We start from the raw sequence: 16,065 nt of genomic DNA, 5'->3' as shown, positions 1-16,065 counted from the left end.
GACTAGACGGACTTTTGTGCCTCAATAGCTCCCAAAGCGTGGTCAGCAAACCCCTGGGGCATCCTCCTAAGAAACTGTTTCCTTTCCCACTTTGGGGACATTTGCACCGATAATACAAATGCAGCAGTGAGTAAAACTGTAGCTGCTTAACATGAATCAAGGCGGTGATACCAAACCGTATTACTGGACACTGGGTCCTTCCTCACCATGTACTAAAAAAGAAAACAGTTTCACTTAAGAATGCCTTTGATTAGGCAGGAAAAATTATTCATTTTGACCCTTAAATGCCTGTTCTTTTAAATTTCTGAGAGACCAAATCAGAAGCATGCATAAATCCTTTCTTAAGTACGTGGAAGTAGGATGTCTGTCTCAAGGCAAAGCACTTGAATGAATGAGTTGTGAACAGAATTGGCTGTTTTTTCCATGGAATTTCATTTTTACTTGAAGGAACAAATGATAGTCAGGCAGATGGTGGTTATTCAGAATTAGGTGTCTGGCAGGCATCTTCTTGAACCTGAATGAAGAGATCCTGGCATGTCAAGGAGGGTATCGGTCAGTTTGTGTTGCCAAAGATAAAATCCGAACTTCAAGTGAAAATTGAAATTTTCGGAAACATGTAAATGCCACCACGAGCGTAACAGCTTCCTGCTACTTAAAGACTTTGACAGTGAGATGGGGGGAGATTAACAAACAGGGCTGGGCCAGAATTTCGTGTCTGTCTTTGTACCAGTATCTCCCCGCTCTCGCTATGGGAGTCCTCCTCTCCATACGGATTCCATCCCATTTATCATCTTCCTCCAGCTGCTGTCCTGCCCTTCACATCTGAGTGCCACCACAGATTTCACAGAACTGTCCACCCAGGGAGGGGCTGAGGTGACCCCAGGACGGCTGCCCATGGATGATACCCTTGGGGGAGACAGCACTGCTGTTTAGGCGAGCCCTTTGTTCAGGGACCCAGAAGGAATTTGGATTCTCATGGTGGGAGGCTAAAGCCAGTTGAGTGTAGTAGGCTGGCTCCCTAGTGTGCTGACTCAACCCCCAATTAATTGTTTAATCACTAAGTTGTGTCCAACCCTTTGTGACCCTGTGGACTATAACTCGCCAGGCTCCTCTGTCCATGGGATTCCAGGCAAGAATACTGGAGTGGGTTGCCATTTCCTTCTCTATGGGATCTTCCTGACCCAGGGATTGAACCCCTGTCTCTTGCATCTCCTGCATTGGCAGGCGGGTTCTTTATCACTGAGCCACCTGGGAAGCCCCAGTGAATCATAGAAAAGGTGTATTATATTCTTATTGATAATTGAGTGATATCACTCCTTAGCAATTATTGTGAAATACCTTTTGAAGTATTTCAAAATGTTCTAGACATCAGAATCTCTTATGTCTCCTTTCTTTATTTCTTTTTTGCTTTAGAAACTTTTTCACATTATTTGGAAATAATGCTATACTAAAAAGAAGGTGCAAAAATAAGACAGTGAGTCAGTTCCTCAATATCCATCACACAGCTTCCCCCAATAATAATGTTTTACCTAACATGTGTGTGTATGTGCTAAGTCGCTTCAGTCGTGTCCAACTCTTTGTGTCCCTATGGACTGTAGCCCACCAGGCCCTCTGTCCACGGGATTCTCCAGGCAAGAATACTGGAGTGGGTTGCCATTTCATTCTCCAGGGTTCTTCCCAATCCAAGGATCAAATCAGCATCTCTTATGTCTCCTGCGTTGGCAGGCGGGATCTTTACCTCTAGCACCACCCGGGAAGCCCCTTTACCTAACAAAGTAGTAGTGTTAGTCACTCAGTAGCATCTGAATCTGCGACCCCGCAGACTGTAGACCTCCAGGCTCCTCTGTCTATGGGATTCTCCTGGCAAGAATACTAGAGTGGGTAGCCATTCCCCTCTCCAGTGGATCTTCCCGACCCAGGGATTGAGTCCAGGTCTCCTGCATTGCAGGCAGATTCTTTACTGTCTGAGCTATAAGGGAAGCCCCTTACCTAACATAGTCCATTATGAATACTGGGAAACGGACATTAGTGCAGTGTTATTAACACTACACAGTGTACTTAATCTATTGACACATAAAGACACTCCTTTGTGCTACCCCTTTATAATTGTACTCCATTCATCTTTTAAAAATAAAATAGTTTCTAATTCAATGAAAATTACACTTCATAAAAATATCCATGATTGGAAACACTAGTGCTGAGCATAGGGCCATGAATGTAGGAAATTATGTGGGATTTAAGCTTGAAAGACTCGCTTTAAACATTGACTTGTGGCTCACTTGCTGTGTGATTTTAGGGACAGAATGCAACCTCTCTGCGCATTGGGTTTTTTTTTTTTTTTTTAATACTTATTTCTTTATTTTTATTTTTGGCTGTGTTGGGTCTCCGTTGCGGCGTGTGGGATCTTTGTTGTGGCATGTGGACTTTTCTCTAGCTGTGGTGTGTAGGCTCTGTAGTTGTGTCTCTTGGGCTTAGTCGCCCCACAGGATGTAGGAACTTAGTTCCCCCAACCAGGAATCAAACCCTCGTCCCTTGCATTGGAAGGCAGATTCTTAACCACTGGACCGCCAGGGAAGTCCCAAGCCTTAGTTTTTATTAGCTACAGAATGAAACTATAATCTCTACCCACTTGGGTATAGAGATGCTACGCAGGTAAGATGAAGCATACGAAGTGCCTGACACATCACAGGTCCTCTCCCCACAGTCAGTGTCTTAGGTCACATTATCCAGAAAACAGGGTCTGAGATGGAGATCCTCCTACAGGTTGTTTATGGGGCGTGCTCAAGGGATCCACACTTATGAACTAGTTGGGACACAGGACTGGGGAGAAGGAGAAGGTGGAACCACGATGCAGTTGCAACAAGAATTATTAGATGATCCTGCAGGGAGGCCTTTAAAGATGTCTAGGCCTTTGTGTTTCCCTGGTGGCTCAGTGGTCAAGAATCTGCCTGCCAGTGTGGAGATGCAAGAGACGCAAGTTCGATCCCTGGGTGGGGAAGATTGCCTGGAGGAGGAAACGGCAGCCTGTGCGGTATTCTTGCTGGGAAAATTGCATGGACAGAGGAGCTTGGTGGGCCACAGTCCATGAGGTTACAAAGAGTCAGACATGACTGAGCATACACGATGACAGGCCTTCAGACCCCTGCATCAACTAGCCCCTGGATGTGGGCTGCTCTGAGGGAAGAGGGTAACTCTGGGCAGGGTGGCTCCCTTCAGCCAAGGGCGAGGCCTAAGGACAGACCCAGCTGGAAGCCTCTGCACTGCCAGAGGATCTGGACAGTGTCTCACTGCGTCTTCTGTGCTCACTGTTATTATTACGGCTCTGAGGAAGGGGGACATCAAAAGGGGAAATGGTCATAGGTCCCTCATCCTCCCCATGCGTTAACTACATCAAACACAGGCATATGTGAATGGCTTGATAACCCTAGAAAAAGCTGTTTCCTTTTCTGTTAGACCATTGAAGGGAATCTGTTTACATCTTCAGGAATTGCTATTTTGGGAGAAAGAGAAAAAAAAGCAGCAGATCCTACTCTTCCTTCTAGCTGCTAAAGGGAATTTCCTAAAAGTCTCTTTGCCAGCGCCATGAAAGAAATCCATCTTGTACTATCCTGCCCCATGTACGGATTGCCTTGAAGTGGGATTTGGAGGCAGACTTTTAATAACTTTTCGAGAAATCCCTTCTCGGCTTGCCAAGAACAAGCTAGTATCAGTGGTGTTACCAGTAATTGTGTGTGTTTAGTAATATCTGGAAAGTGAAAGTACAACCCACTCCAGTGTTCCTGCCTGGAGAATCCCAGGGATGGGGGAGCCTGGTGGGCTGCCATCTATGGGGTCACACAGAGTCGGACACAACTGAAGCGACTTAGCAGCAGCAGCAGCAGCAGTAATAGCTGGAAACCTATTGGAAGTCTTGACACTGAGCTAAGGCCCTTGGAGACACCAATGAAGAGATACCAGATCTCTAACTGGAAAGATCCCATTTTGTGCCTTTTCCCCCATGCACAGCTGCTCAGAGATAGAACAGATAGTGGGATTTTGAAGTACAGTCCTATTCTGATTATTCAGTGGGTATGGGTTAAGATCTTGATGGTTCATATGGTAAACTTAGTTCGTTTGGTCTATAAACATTATGAGACGGTGTCCCCTTTTATAAGGCAAAGATCGTATATATTCAAAGTAAAGCATATCTGTTCTCTGAAACATCACGAGTTTCAGAGTCAATTGAAATTAGTTTCCTTGGTGTGTGAATTCTCTGGAGTAAAGTTCTTTGGCCAGTTATCCAAGCAACCATTTGCTTTAATTTGTTTGTAAATAAAGATACAGCTCCATTGTACACAGTGACAATGAAATGATAACTTGAGAAAATTTCATAAATTAAGGAGATTTTTTTCTGCCAGAAAACTTGATACACACTTTTTGCCATGCTGGATGTTTGCGGTGGGGAGGCTGGGTGTCTACACTAACACAGAGAGAGACTGACCTAGAAACTTCTACATCTGTAACAAGGGTACGAGCCCCTCATCCTCTTCAGAACCGGGAAGGGTTCAACTCAACCCTGCTGGCCACTGTCTTCCGGCACTCTCTATCTTTGTCTGTCTCTCTCTCTCCAGACTTACAGACAGCCGCGGCTTTCTCAGCATGGGATGGGGAAACAGGGAGGAAGCCAGCTCAGGGCCCTGGAAGGCCCCAGGATGAAGCTCTGCCAGGGAAAGAGCCCTTGCAGAAAGAATGAAGGGAGGTGAAGGCCCATCACCCCAGGGGTCTTAAATAGCACAGATCACCCTTGCCTCCTCACTCTGGGGAAAGGTCTGGGGGCAGGAGCCAGGTCCAATTCCCTTTGTGTCTCCACAGGCCCTCGCACAGATAGAGTTGGGGACTGAATGGACTTTCCTGTTACCCTTATTAACTGCCAGAAAGTGACAATATGAGTTAAGCAGCACTGATCAGTGCCACAAATTAGTCATCCTTAGAGGCAGCAGGATTTTGACTGTTATATCAGAGATCTTGGGTTTGTTCCTGGAAACTTCCCCGGGCAAGTGTCCTTTGCAAATCAGAATCTATGGTGAACTCATCTAGTGGATGATGCTCGCTGTTTTCGAGTCAAAGGAGGCCTGGCCTCAGGTCCTTCCCCAGCTACGTGACCTTTGAGAAGTGGCCAAACCACCTTAAGGCACAGTTTCCTCAGTAGTTTAATTGGTGGATCCAGTGCGGCCTCTCACAGACCTGTTTTACGAGTCTGATGAGCTCACGTCTGCAAAGCATCAGGCTCACCCAAGTGCTTAATAAGTGGTGGCCAGTGTTGTCATTACTAGGATAGCCATATAATAAATACACCATCCAAATCAGGATACTTTGACCGCCAAAGGGGGCATAAAAGCAATTAGGATGATATTTTTTTCTGAAAGATTTTCTTCCTGACCAACAACTTGGTATCTTATTTTGGTAGACCTGTTAAAATGCTTTTATTCAGGAATGATTTTTCAAATGTAAAATTCCTTAGAAGAAATAAAAGAACATCTATCTCTGTGAAGTGAAGTGAAAGTCGCTCATTCATGTCCGACTCTTTTCGACTCCATGGACTGTGCCCATGGAATTTTCCATGCCAAAATACTGGGGTGAGTAGCTGTGCCCTCCTCCAGGGGATCTTCCCAACCCAGGGATCGAACCCAGATCTGTACCTTAATGCAAACTTGAAAATATTTCTTTATGTTAACAATGTGAACCTTACAAAACATTTAAGCAGAATAATTATTCTTGAATGGGACTTACATAGTTTAATCAGTTTCTTAGCCTGCCTGTCATCTTATTCTTCTGCAGAATACAGTTTTCAGTAATTTTATAATTTTTATTTATTTTTGGCTGTACTGGGTCTTCCGTGCCCAGTAGCCCTCTGAACTGAGCGAGGGCTACTCTTTGCTGCAGTGCACGCTGTCCAGGGTGTTCGGGCTTCGGGAGCTGTGCTACGTGGGCTCGGCAGTTGCAGCTCCTGGGCTCTGGCGCACAGGCTCAGTAGCTGAGGTGTGCAGGCTTAGCTGCTCCACAGCATGTTGGACCTTCCTGGACCAGGGATCAAACGCATGTCTCCTGCATTGGTAGGCAGATTTTTTACCACTGAGCCACCAAGAAAGCTCAATAGTTTTATTATTTTTAACTTTTTTCATAAAGTTGTCTACATTGTGAGTTTAATAAATTTGAAACCCACTTACTCTTCAGTTGACTTCTCTACAGACCGTGATATATTCAATAAAGAAAATGCTGCTTACTGGTGACGAAGTACCTGATAAGCCAAGAGAAATTCTGCTAAATAAAGGCTATTTTCAATTCTAACTTAAAAATATTGAAATATATAAATAATTCAGTCCAAATACTTCCTCAGGTAATTTTGTCCTCTATTCAGAGTACCTTCTGTGACAACTATTTTTATAATACAGCTTGCTGAGTAAGTTGTTTCTATTTATGATTCTTTTGAATGGTTCCCCAAATTTAGAGGATTCAAGATGGTAGTTCTCAGTTACAGCCTATACTGGGATAGAATCTAAACTTATCTGAATAAAAATAGGGGCTCCATCAAAATCTTCTCATAGGTGGAGATTAACCAGGGCACAATTATAGAATTTCAAAATTAAATCTTGTACTTTATCAGAGGATAGATGATATCCACCACACCCCTTACTCTGAAGGATGCGTTTCACTTTCTTCCTGTTTGCAGAGCTGGCTACAAAGCTCTGGGTTTGTGATTTGTGCAGCTGCACAGAAGCCAGTGCTGAGAAGGGTTCCACACTTGGTTTATGGCCCTGCTGTTGCCATCTTGAAATTTTTAATATTTTGACAAAGGATTCTGCATTTTCATTTTGTACCGGGCCCCAAAACCTATGTAATTGGTCCTGCCTGTTTATCAGCTTGGTTTTCAGTCATTGTATCTTTCTAAAATATTCAAGCTCAAAAGCTGCATTAAAAAGAAAAAAAAACAAAAAAACCTCCATTCACTCTATACTGTGAAGACTTACAAATGATTTTGAACAAAACGAAACCAAAATTCAGAGCATTGTATGACACTTAGGTTGATTTTAACAAGGTGGTTTATCATGAAGACTCATATTCTAAATCAAGTGATAGGCATAAAGGAGAATTTTGTGATACAGTTACTGTGTGTGTAAAATTTGACATCTTGGCTTCTGTTTCCATTGGTAGACCACCATAGCTTGTTCAGACAAAAGTACTAATTATATACATACATTTCACTACCTCTTCCAAATAAGTTTCTGTCCCACAGGTTTTTAATTTAGTAAGAATATTGTTTCTACCAGGACTCCAGGAATCAAGATCTATCACCCACAAAACACAGTTTCTCTTCAATGATGAACTGTTAAACTGGATTTATAACATCAACCAGAATAATATCAGACTTTCCACCTTTGATGGAATGAACTTTCCAAAGGTTTAGTTATATTTCATGAATTGGGTTTTGAAAAAAGCGAACCCTCAGTAGAAGTAACAGATTTCTCATTTGAAGCATCTGATGACCCTGACATAAACCTTGTATCATTGCAGTGTTTACATGGTTCTACTTCTGCTAAAAGGAAGCCATTAGCAGCTAATGCTTCATTTTTCATGCATGCGCAAGAAGTGAAAGGAGTTTGGAAGAGCAGTCATTGCATCTAAATGAAAAATTAAGCTTCGCAGAGTGATGAAAACACAACTTATGCAGCTTCTAGTGTCAAATGATCATCTCTGAGCATGAGCTACTTAAAATAATAAACTTTTGAAGCAAATGCTGGTGTTTCTTCAGCAAATTTGTGTCCTCTGGCTTTCCTGTGGCCAAAAATGGCATTATGGTATCCCCAAAGTGGAAGCAAGGTACCAACAAATATTTTATACAAGTTATACATTAATCTACAATTTTAATACTTTTGCATTTCCCGTAAAAATATACTTTGATCCTTTGAAGCTGACTGCTCCCCAAAGAGATTATTGTAAAAGAAAAAATGTTTACCCAACAATGCAAAAAATGCTTGTTGCAGATAGCAATTTGTGGTAAATGACAAAACCACTATAAAAAAGAATATTCAAACTATAGTTCCTACACTCTGCCTCCCCTTCCTGAGTGTCATTTCACTTACAGTTGCCTACCCGTTCTCCCCTTACCCACTGACTCTGCTGGGGTGTGGCCAAGCAGTTTCATGGACTTCCCCAGCTACAGCAGGGACAAGGGGCAGGTGACAGGCAGCAGGGCCTGCAACCACCATGAGTTCCTAGGAACCGGTGGCTCCAGTGTTTTCTCATGTTTTCCATCCAAGAGGGCGTCAGGTGCACCTCATCAGGGAACAGCTGGAAAAGAGAAAAAGAGAGAAGGTTGTTGGAGGTCTACTAAACGCGTCCCAAATAGTTTAATTCCACTATTATACATAAGTTTTGTTCAAAAGATAAAACATCTGTTAAATTGCCTGGGACTGACCTAGGAAAACTGGGCCGTAGAGTCACCCACGTTATCAACCATTGTTCTGGTTTTCCTATGACTTGCCAATGAAAGGTAACCTTGCACTAATTTTACACACAACTTGTTTGTGATAAAAATGGCCTTTTGTTTAAATGGGAAGGAGAGTGAGGTTGGTGCAGTCTAGAATGGGATCATGTAAACCTAAAAGATGAAAGGCAACTCGGGCTCCTTCTGACATCGTGACTTCCCTCTCCTGGACGCTCAGCCCCAGGGACAGTTTCTGATCATTTTCTTACCGCTCTGGAGTGATTTCCAGTTAAAGCAGGCTGAGTTCTCGAGGGGAAGGGGTAGACTGGGTCAGTTATCTTACTCTTGCCTTGTAAGCCTAGGGTCTGCATAAATGCAGGCCTGCAGCACTGAAATCCCCTTTTAACTGGGCCCCGAGTGGAGTGTCAAGCAGTCACTGCTTTTATCCTATTCTTTTTTTGAGGAGGTGGCGTTAGAAGTCCAAAGTTGTCTTCGAGACCAGCTGTATACAAATTGTGTAAACTTCATTGTCTGAGGGCTTCATCACCTGTAAAATGGTCTTCACAGCATGGGGCTGCCAACACATCTGGGTCAGAACAGCTGGGAACAATTTTCAATTGGGAAAATGACTTATGTGGAAAAGGAGCATAAACTTTCATCATATATTGGCTGGTCATAAACGAAGGCCAGTCAGGGAGAAGTTCTAATGCTTTGTTTTTCTATTTGGTTGTAGTCAGATATTTGGGGGGGCACATAAAGCACACATTTTCCAGGTGATAGGACATTGTAATAATGAACCAGATTGCTTTCTTACCTTTTTGGAGTCCTTTACTAGTGGATTTTGGGAAACAGATGCTGAATGTTTAACAAAATTTGTTAAACTAAAAATTTGTTAAAATTTAAAAATACCTGTGGTGGATTCATTTTGATATTTGGCAAAACTAATACAATTATGTAAAGTTTAAAAATTAAATAAAATTAAAAAAAATAAATAAATAAAAATAAAAACTTTCTTAGGGTTTTTTTTTTTACAGTAACCTGATCTTCACAGTTTAGACAGTGTATCAAAGTAAACAAGTATGACCTAACACAGATTAAAAGTGCACTTTTCTTAATATCATATAATGCTACGTGGACATGGGTGACCAGATTCCTGTGACTGGAGAGTACAGATAGGAGAAAACAGAAGAGAGGGTCCTGTCCAGAAGCAGAGTAAAGCCGTATTTCAAGTTTGTACTCTCTTCTAGTTTTAATCATCAGATATCCTGTTCTTTTTCTGGTTTAGCAAGCAAAAAGCGTAAGTGGGCTTTACACTGAGTGTTTGGGAAATAGCATTACTCAAATTCTATTCTGTGGTTTTTGTCAATTCTATGTAGCTTTTTATCTTACCAACCCTAAAAGTCTTTCTGTTTGCCCAAGAGGTTATTTTTTTTTTTTTTTTACAATTTCATTTGATCTATTTTCAACTATTATTTAAGTATTTTATAATTTCTAATTTAAAAAAATTGTAGTAAAACATAACACTTACCATTTTAATAATTTTTAAGTGTATGATTCAGTGGCATTAAGTGCATTCACAAACCACCACCACTATCACTTTTTAAATTTATTTTGGCTGCATCGGGTCTCAGTTGTGGCCACAGGATCTTTGTTGTGGTGAGTGGGCTTCTCTCTAGTTGTGGCTCTTGGGCTTAGTGCCCCCGATCTTGGGATCTTAGTTCCCTGACCAGGGATCAAACCCATACGTCTGCATTGCAAGGCAGATTCCTAACCATTGGACCACCAGGGAAGTCCCACCACTGTCCATTTCCAGAACTTGATTTCTAAGTTTTTAAACTTCTTCAAGGTACAACAGTTTGGTATAGAGGAGCAACTACATGATTTTGCTTTAAAGTGAGATCGGTAAGCAGCTATTGCTTTCTTCCTGCCTGGGGATGTAGGCTTACTGAGACAGCTCTTAGTAGGGATGTCTGTAATTGTCAACGCACTGTGCTTAACCCTTTTTTGAACTCAGCTTTTAATCTGGGATGGTTGTAAACCAGGGAAAAGCTACAAAAGCCTATACATGCTCTGAAAAGAAATTTCAACAGAACTAAATGGCTGGTGTAGGAGCTGAGGAGTTTATTATGGTCATATATGGAAGAAAAGAAAGTCATTCAAGACCCACATGGTTAGATGTGACTATGTGTGTTAACTAAATAGGGGGATAGATAGGACTTTAGCTTCTGTTTATTTTATTTATTTTTCGTTGTGCTGGGTCTTCGTTGCTGCACGCAGGTTTTTCTCTAGTTGCAGTAAGCAGGGGGCTACTCTTGAGTTGCAGTTCACGGGCTTCTCATTGGTGGCTTCTCTTGTTGCCAAGCATGGGCTCTAGGGCTCACGGGCTTCAGTAGCTGTGTCTCCCAGGCTGTAGGGCACAGGCTCAATAGTTTTGGTGTGCAGGCCTAGTTGCTCCTAGGCATGTGGGATCTTCCTGAATCAGGGATCAAACCTGTGTCTCCTGTGTTGGCAGGCAGATTCTTTACCACTGAGCCACCAGAGAAGCCCAGGAGTTTAGTTTTTAAACTTCTGCAGTTCAAATTGTGTATGGATGTTATGTCAAATGAAGATGCTTGTAAAATGAAACCTTGAAGTATATATGCATTAAAGGAAATCAACAAAGCATAGACCTGAATAACTTTAGACCTTGTTTCTCCAAAGCACCAGCTCATCAGATCTCACCACTTGGGTGTTTATAGAACACTTGTCTCTCCTAAATGCCCTATTTAATGTCCCCTGCAGACTCCCTCACTGCCCATAGCCCATCTCTAGGTAGCAGTGAAGCCCTGTTGAAGTCCCGTTTAGAATATTTATGGTCTATTCCTGAACCCATGTCTCTTCTGTTTTGAAATCATGGTTGCAAAAGGCTCAGAATTGAAAGGTTTCATTGTAAGATGTCCCTTAAGGAGAAAAATGGAAATGGGACTCTTGGTTTAACTTATTTCATGAGTCAAGTAAGGATATCCATCATTATAATTGGTTTTGACAGAAACATGGCAAAATGTTAGCATTTGTTAAATCATTATGGCTACTATATGGATGTTGGTTTTACTATTCTCTATATTTTTCCGGATCTACAAGTACAAAAAATGAATATTTACAGTTTATAGAATTGACAAAGCAGGCAGCCTTATCCTTCGGGATAGGCAAGGAAAATTTCAACATTCCATTAATATGGAATTGACTGGGCTTCCTAGACTAAAGTTGCTTCCAAACTGCCAAGCAATCTTATCTGCACATCTTTTGAAAAAAGACTTAATTGTTGCATTCAGCCCAAGGATGGTCTTATAACATTGCTTCAGGGGCAGTAATGCTTACAGTGAAAGAACATTGTCAACAAATAGTAAAGACTGTCCATATGTTGGCTGGTTCGGAAACTGGGGTAAGTGAATTCAGAAAATAAATTGTTCTGATTCTTTTGAGCTTTGAGGCTTTGAACCAAATAATGAATACCCCATAGTAATTAACATGCCTTGTTTGTTTTTGGTTCTTTTGAAAGCAATCAGGGAAAAGGAATGGGATGGAAAGAAGTGCTTAGAAGGCCCCCCAAAGCACTTTGGCACTTCCAAAGTAGACAGACGATGAATTACCCGGTGGGGGTAGATGGCTAAGTGGGTCCTCTTTTTGTGTTGTTCACTAACACTAGGAAACATGCTTTAATTCAAAGCACTGTTTCTCTTCAAGTGTCTTCAATCAGCATCACGTAGCTTTTGCTATTGCTAGAGTGATTTCAGTGTTCCAAGCGTCTTTGAGTAGATGTCTAAGGGAATAAAGCTAAGGAGAAGAAAAGGGGAGACAGAGGGCATTTGACCACAAAGACTGAGAATTTCATTGGTTTGTGGAAAAATTCCTTGGCTAGTACCTCTGGGAAATAGGATGGTTATAGCAAGATTCCCAGGCATACATGTTCTCAGTAACAAAGAGGCTTTGGGATGCTGTGTGGGTGAGGGTGCTTTTAGTGTCAAGAAAACTCAGACCGATTCAGGATGTCTTGAGCCATGAGGAGATTCATTATCTTGCGTAACAAGTCCTAAAGTAGGCATACTCCACCCAGGTCATGCCAGGCCACTGCTCCACTTCTCTGTGGCTTTTTGGATTTGTCCTCTTCTCCGTGTTGGCTTCATTCTGCAGCGGCTCTGAACACAATAGTGTTTTGTGGTCTGTTTAGCCCCAGTCTTGCTGGGCAAGTTCATATTCACTAGGGAATCTCAGGGATTGACTCTTCTTTTTCTTTTTCAAAGTACTAGTTGACTTACAATATTGTTAGTTTCAGGTATACAAAAAAGTGATATATATATATATATGTTACATAAGATATTGCTGCTGCTACTGCTGCTAACTCGCTTCAGTCATGTCCGACTCTGTGTGACTCCATAGACGGCAGCCCAGCAGGCTCCCCCGTCCCTGGGATTCTCCAGGCAAGAACACTGGAGTGGGTTGCCATTTCCTTCTCCAAGGCATGAAAGTGAAAAGTGAAAGGGAAGTCGCTCAGTCGTGTCCGACTCTTAGCGATCCCAAGGACTGCAGCCCACCAGGCTCCTCCGTCCATGGGACTTTCCTGGCAAGAGTCCTGGAGTGGGGGGCCATCGCCTTCTCTGCAAGATATTACTATAAAATATTAAATGTAGTTCCCTGTGCTGATTCTTCTCAATGAGGAGGTCCTGGAATCAGCTGCCACTGAGGACAGCTGAAGTTGAAAAAACTGAGGTGTTATAAAAAAGTAAGACACGCATAATTGTAAGGAGATCAACCCCAATTGTTGAGGAGGACACACCCACCGTCAGCTACTATTTTCTGACTTCTGGGATAAAACAACCAGTAAATCAAGTGAAACCAAGTTCAAAATGATGCTGCACTCCATAGATCACTGCTGGCATAATGTTTTAAGGACAAAATCTCTTCTCAAAAATAGTCTTAAATGAAAGAAGCCTCTTTAGGTAGAGAGGATATTTTCCATATTAACACAATAATATTGCCTTCTATTTGTGTACTATGGGCAGCTTAAGAACATGAGTTTTGTCTAGTCAACTTGTTCACCTGCAGTACCTAGTTGGAAGAATAGCCTAACTAAGAAGGAGGTTCTCAGTAAATATAAATACTCATTCAAAAGAATGCCAGCCCTGTCATTTACCAGCTGTGGAATCCTTTCTGTGCTTTAGTTTCCTCTTCTGTAAAGTGGGGATAATAGAAAACTTCTTCATCAGGTTGTTGTGAAAATTGAACGAGTTAATAAGTGTACAGCGCTTAGAACAGTGCTAGGCCCATAGGAAGTCCTCAGGAAGTGCTAATTATTATCATGACCATGACTATTCATTTCTTAATTTCTGATGAACCTCTCTGCAGGGCAGGAATTGAGATGCACCCGTACAGAATGGACTTGCAGACACTGGGGGGGAAGGAGAGGGTGGGATGAACTGAGAGAGTAGCACCAACGTATGCACACTGCCACGTGTGAAACAGAAAGCTAGTGGGAGGCTGCTGTGCGGCCCAGGGAGCTCAGCTCAGTGCTTGTGATGGCCCAGAAGACCGGGGTGGATGGAAGGAGGCTCAGGAAGGAGGGGATATATATGTTTACTAATAGCTGATTCATGCTCTTGTACGGCAGAAACCAACACAACATTGTAAAGCAATTACGATCCAATCAAACAAAATTAAAAAAAATTCTTAACTTCTATAAACCTCAATTTTCTCATTTGTAGGATGAGGATAAAAAAGGTACCCCCTTTGGAGGATTAAATGAGACAGTGTTTGTTCCTTCCTTACGACTTTAGGCATGGTGTTAGGAGGTTGGTCAAATGTCACTGTGATACCATATCTAATTCTCATTTCTCCTTCGAGAAATGAATGATCCTCCATTTGAAGATGGAGAAATGAATGATGAAGGAGAAATGAACGATGAGCTGGGCAGGTAACATAGTAGAGGAACCTATAATGCCAGAAAGTAAGGAAGTGTTTTTTTTAAATAGGTGAGGGTATGTTGAAGGGACACCTGAGCCAACTGAAGAGGCTGTCAGTGATCAGAGCTTTTTATGTTACAAAGTTATTTTTATCCTCATACTGTGTTTCATCCCCACAACAAACTGGTGAGAGAATCAGTTAAACATTTGTCCCTTTTGGAGACTGAGTGTGTGGTCAGTTGCATCTGACTCTTTGCCACCCCATGGACTGTAGCCTTCCAGGCTTCTCTGTCCGTGGAATTTTCCAGGCAAGAATAATGGAATGGGTTGCCATTTCCTCCTCTAGGGGATCTTCCTGACTCAGGGATTGAACCCATTTCTCCTGCATTGGTGGGCGAATTCTTTACCACTGAGCCACCTGGGAAGCCCAAAGTGGAAATTGAGGTGTGGAGCAATTAAATGTGCCTCTTAAGACTCAGTTGAGACTTGGGTTCAATCCCTGGGTTGGGAAGATCCCTTGGAGAAAGGAATGGCAACCCATAGTCCATGGGGTCACAAAGAGTTGGACACGAATGAGCGGCTAACACACTAAACAAGACTCAATCAGTAGGCAAGGAGAACATCCATAAGTCAACACATCTATCGTCTGACACTTTACAGTATAGATCTTCCACTTGAATTTTTTCAATTATTTTATCTCAGTTCCCTCACCAGGGATCAAACCCGGGTCCTTGGCAGAGAGCTCATGGGGTCCCAAGCAATGGCCTGCCAGGGAATTCCTGATCTTCAACCTTTTAAATATTTAAGCAGAGAATTTTCAGGGCTCCATGCTGATACTGAGCAAATGTATACTATTTGGCTCAGGATGAAGGTCTTATAAAGACTAAGGTGAAACATTTCTGAGTGGGATAATTGAGGGAAAAGAGGGAAGACATGACCAGGACAGGAGATAACATTTTTAAAGAACTGCTCTTAAGCAGGGGGAGTTCGAATGAGCCATGTGATACTGGGTTAGAGCCGAAGACATCAGTATAAACTCATGTTTAGCTTATTAAAGGTACAGATGGTTGCATAGAGAATTTTTGCAGCTATGTGTATGTATATAAATATACACAAATATATTTACTTGCTCTGTCAGCTGAGAGGGCCTAGAAGTAACAACATCCAGTAGCAACAAGCAAGAACAACTAGCATGCAGATCTTGGTTTCTAAAAGCTTTTTCCAATGAAAGCAACAAAGGCTCCCTGGGGAAGATTCTAGAGCTGGGCAGATAACGTGAAGAAAAGCTTGTAGTACCAGGAAGTAAGAAAGTGCTAAAATTTATTTATCTGTCTAGAGCAGTATGTTCAAGTGACACAGGATCCAACTGAAAAGGCTCCAAGGATCAAAGCTGGAACAGTTTGAACAATAAATAACATAGTACTAAATTATCACCTAAAGTGTAAATAAATACCTTTGAGTTTCTACTAATATAAATGAGAGAGAAGAGATAAATCTCCCCTGCATAAGAATTCTAAATAAATTGTATCTCTCGCAAAGAGATAGAACATAACCCCTTACTTTTAAGTGTGGGATTGTGTGAGGCTTCCTTCCAAAATGTCAGATGAAAAGTGGGAAGAAAAGAGCCTGACAAGCACTCAGAGAGGGGATCAAGGTCAACATCAA

The 16,065-nt window shown here is 42.1% G+C and overlaps 1 long non-coding RNA gene across 1 annotated transcript in view; it reads left to right on the top strand.

Moving 5' to 3' along the window:
- LOC147363533 (uncharacterized) overlaps positions 1–7,772 on the top strand; it is a 30,631-nt gene extending 22,859 nt beyond the window's left edge. The window contains exon 3 of the long non-coding RNA XR_015137257.1: positions 7,552–7,772. This is a non-coding gene — a long non-coding RNA (uncharacterized LOC147363533). The remainder of the gene's footprint in view (positions 1–7,551) is intronic.
- Positions 7,773–16,065: the final 8,293 nt, after the last annotated feature.

Source organism: Bos grunniens, chromosome 11 (genome assembly GCF_055505025.1).
Source record: "Bos grunniens cultivar Pamir isolate PY7600 chromosome 11, Bosgru_T2T1.0, whole genome shotgun sequence".
NCBI classification, from domain to species: Eukaryota; Metazoa; Chordata; class Mammalia; order Artiodactyla; family Bovidae; genus Bos; species Bos grunniens.
The sequence above is the reverse complement of the archived record's forward strand: the minus strand, read 5'-3'. Positions and strand labels throughout refer to the sequence as shown.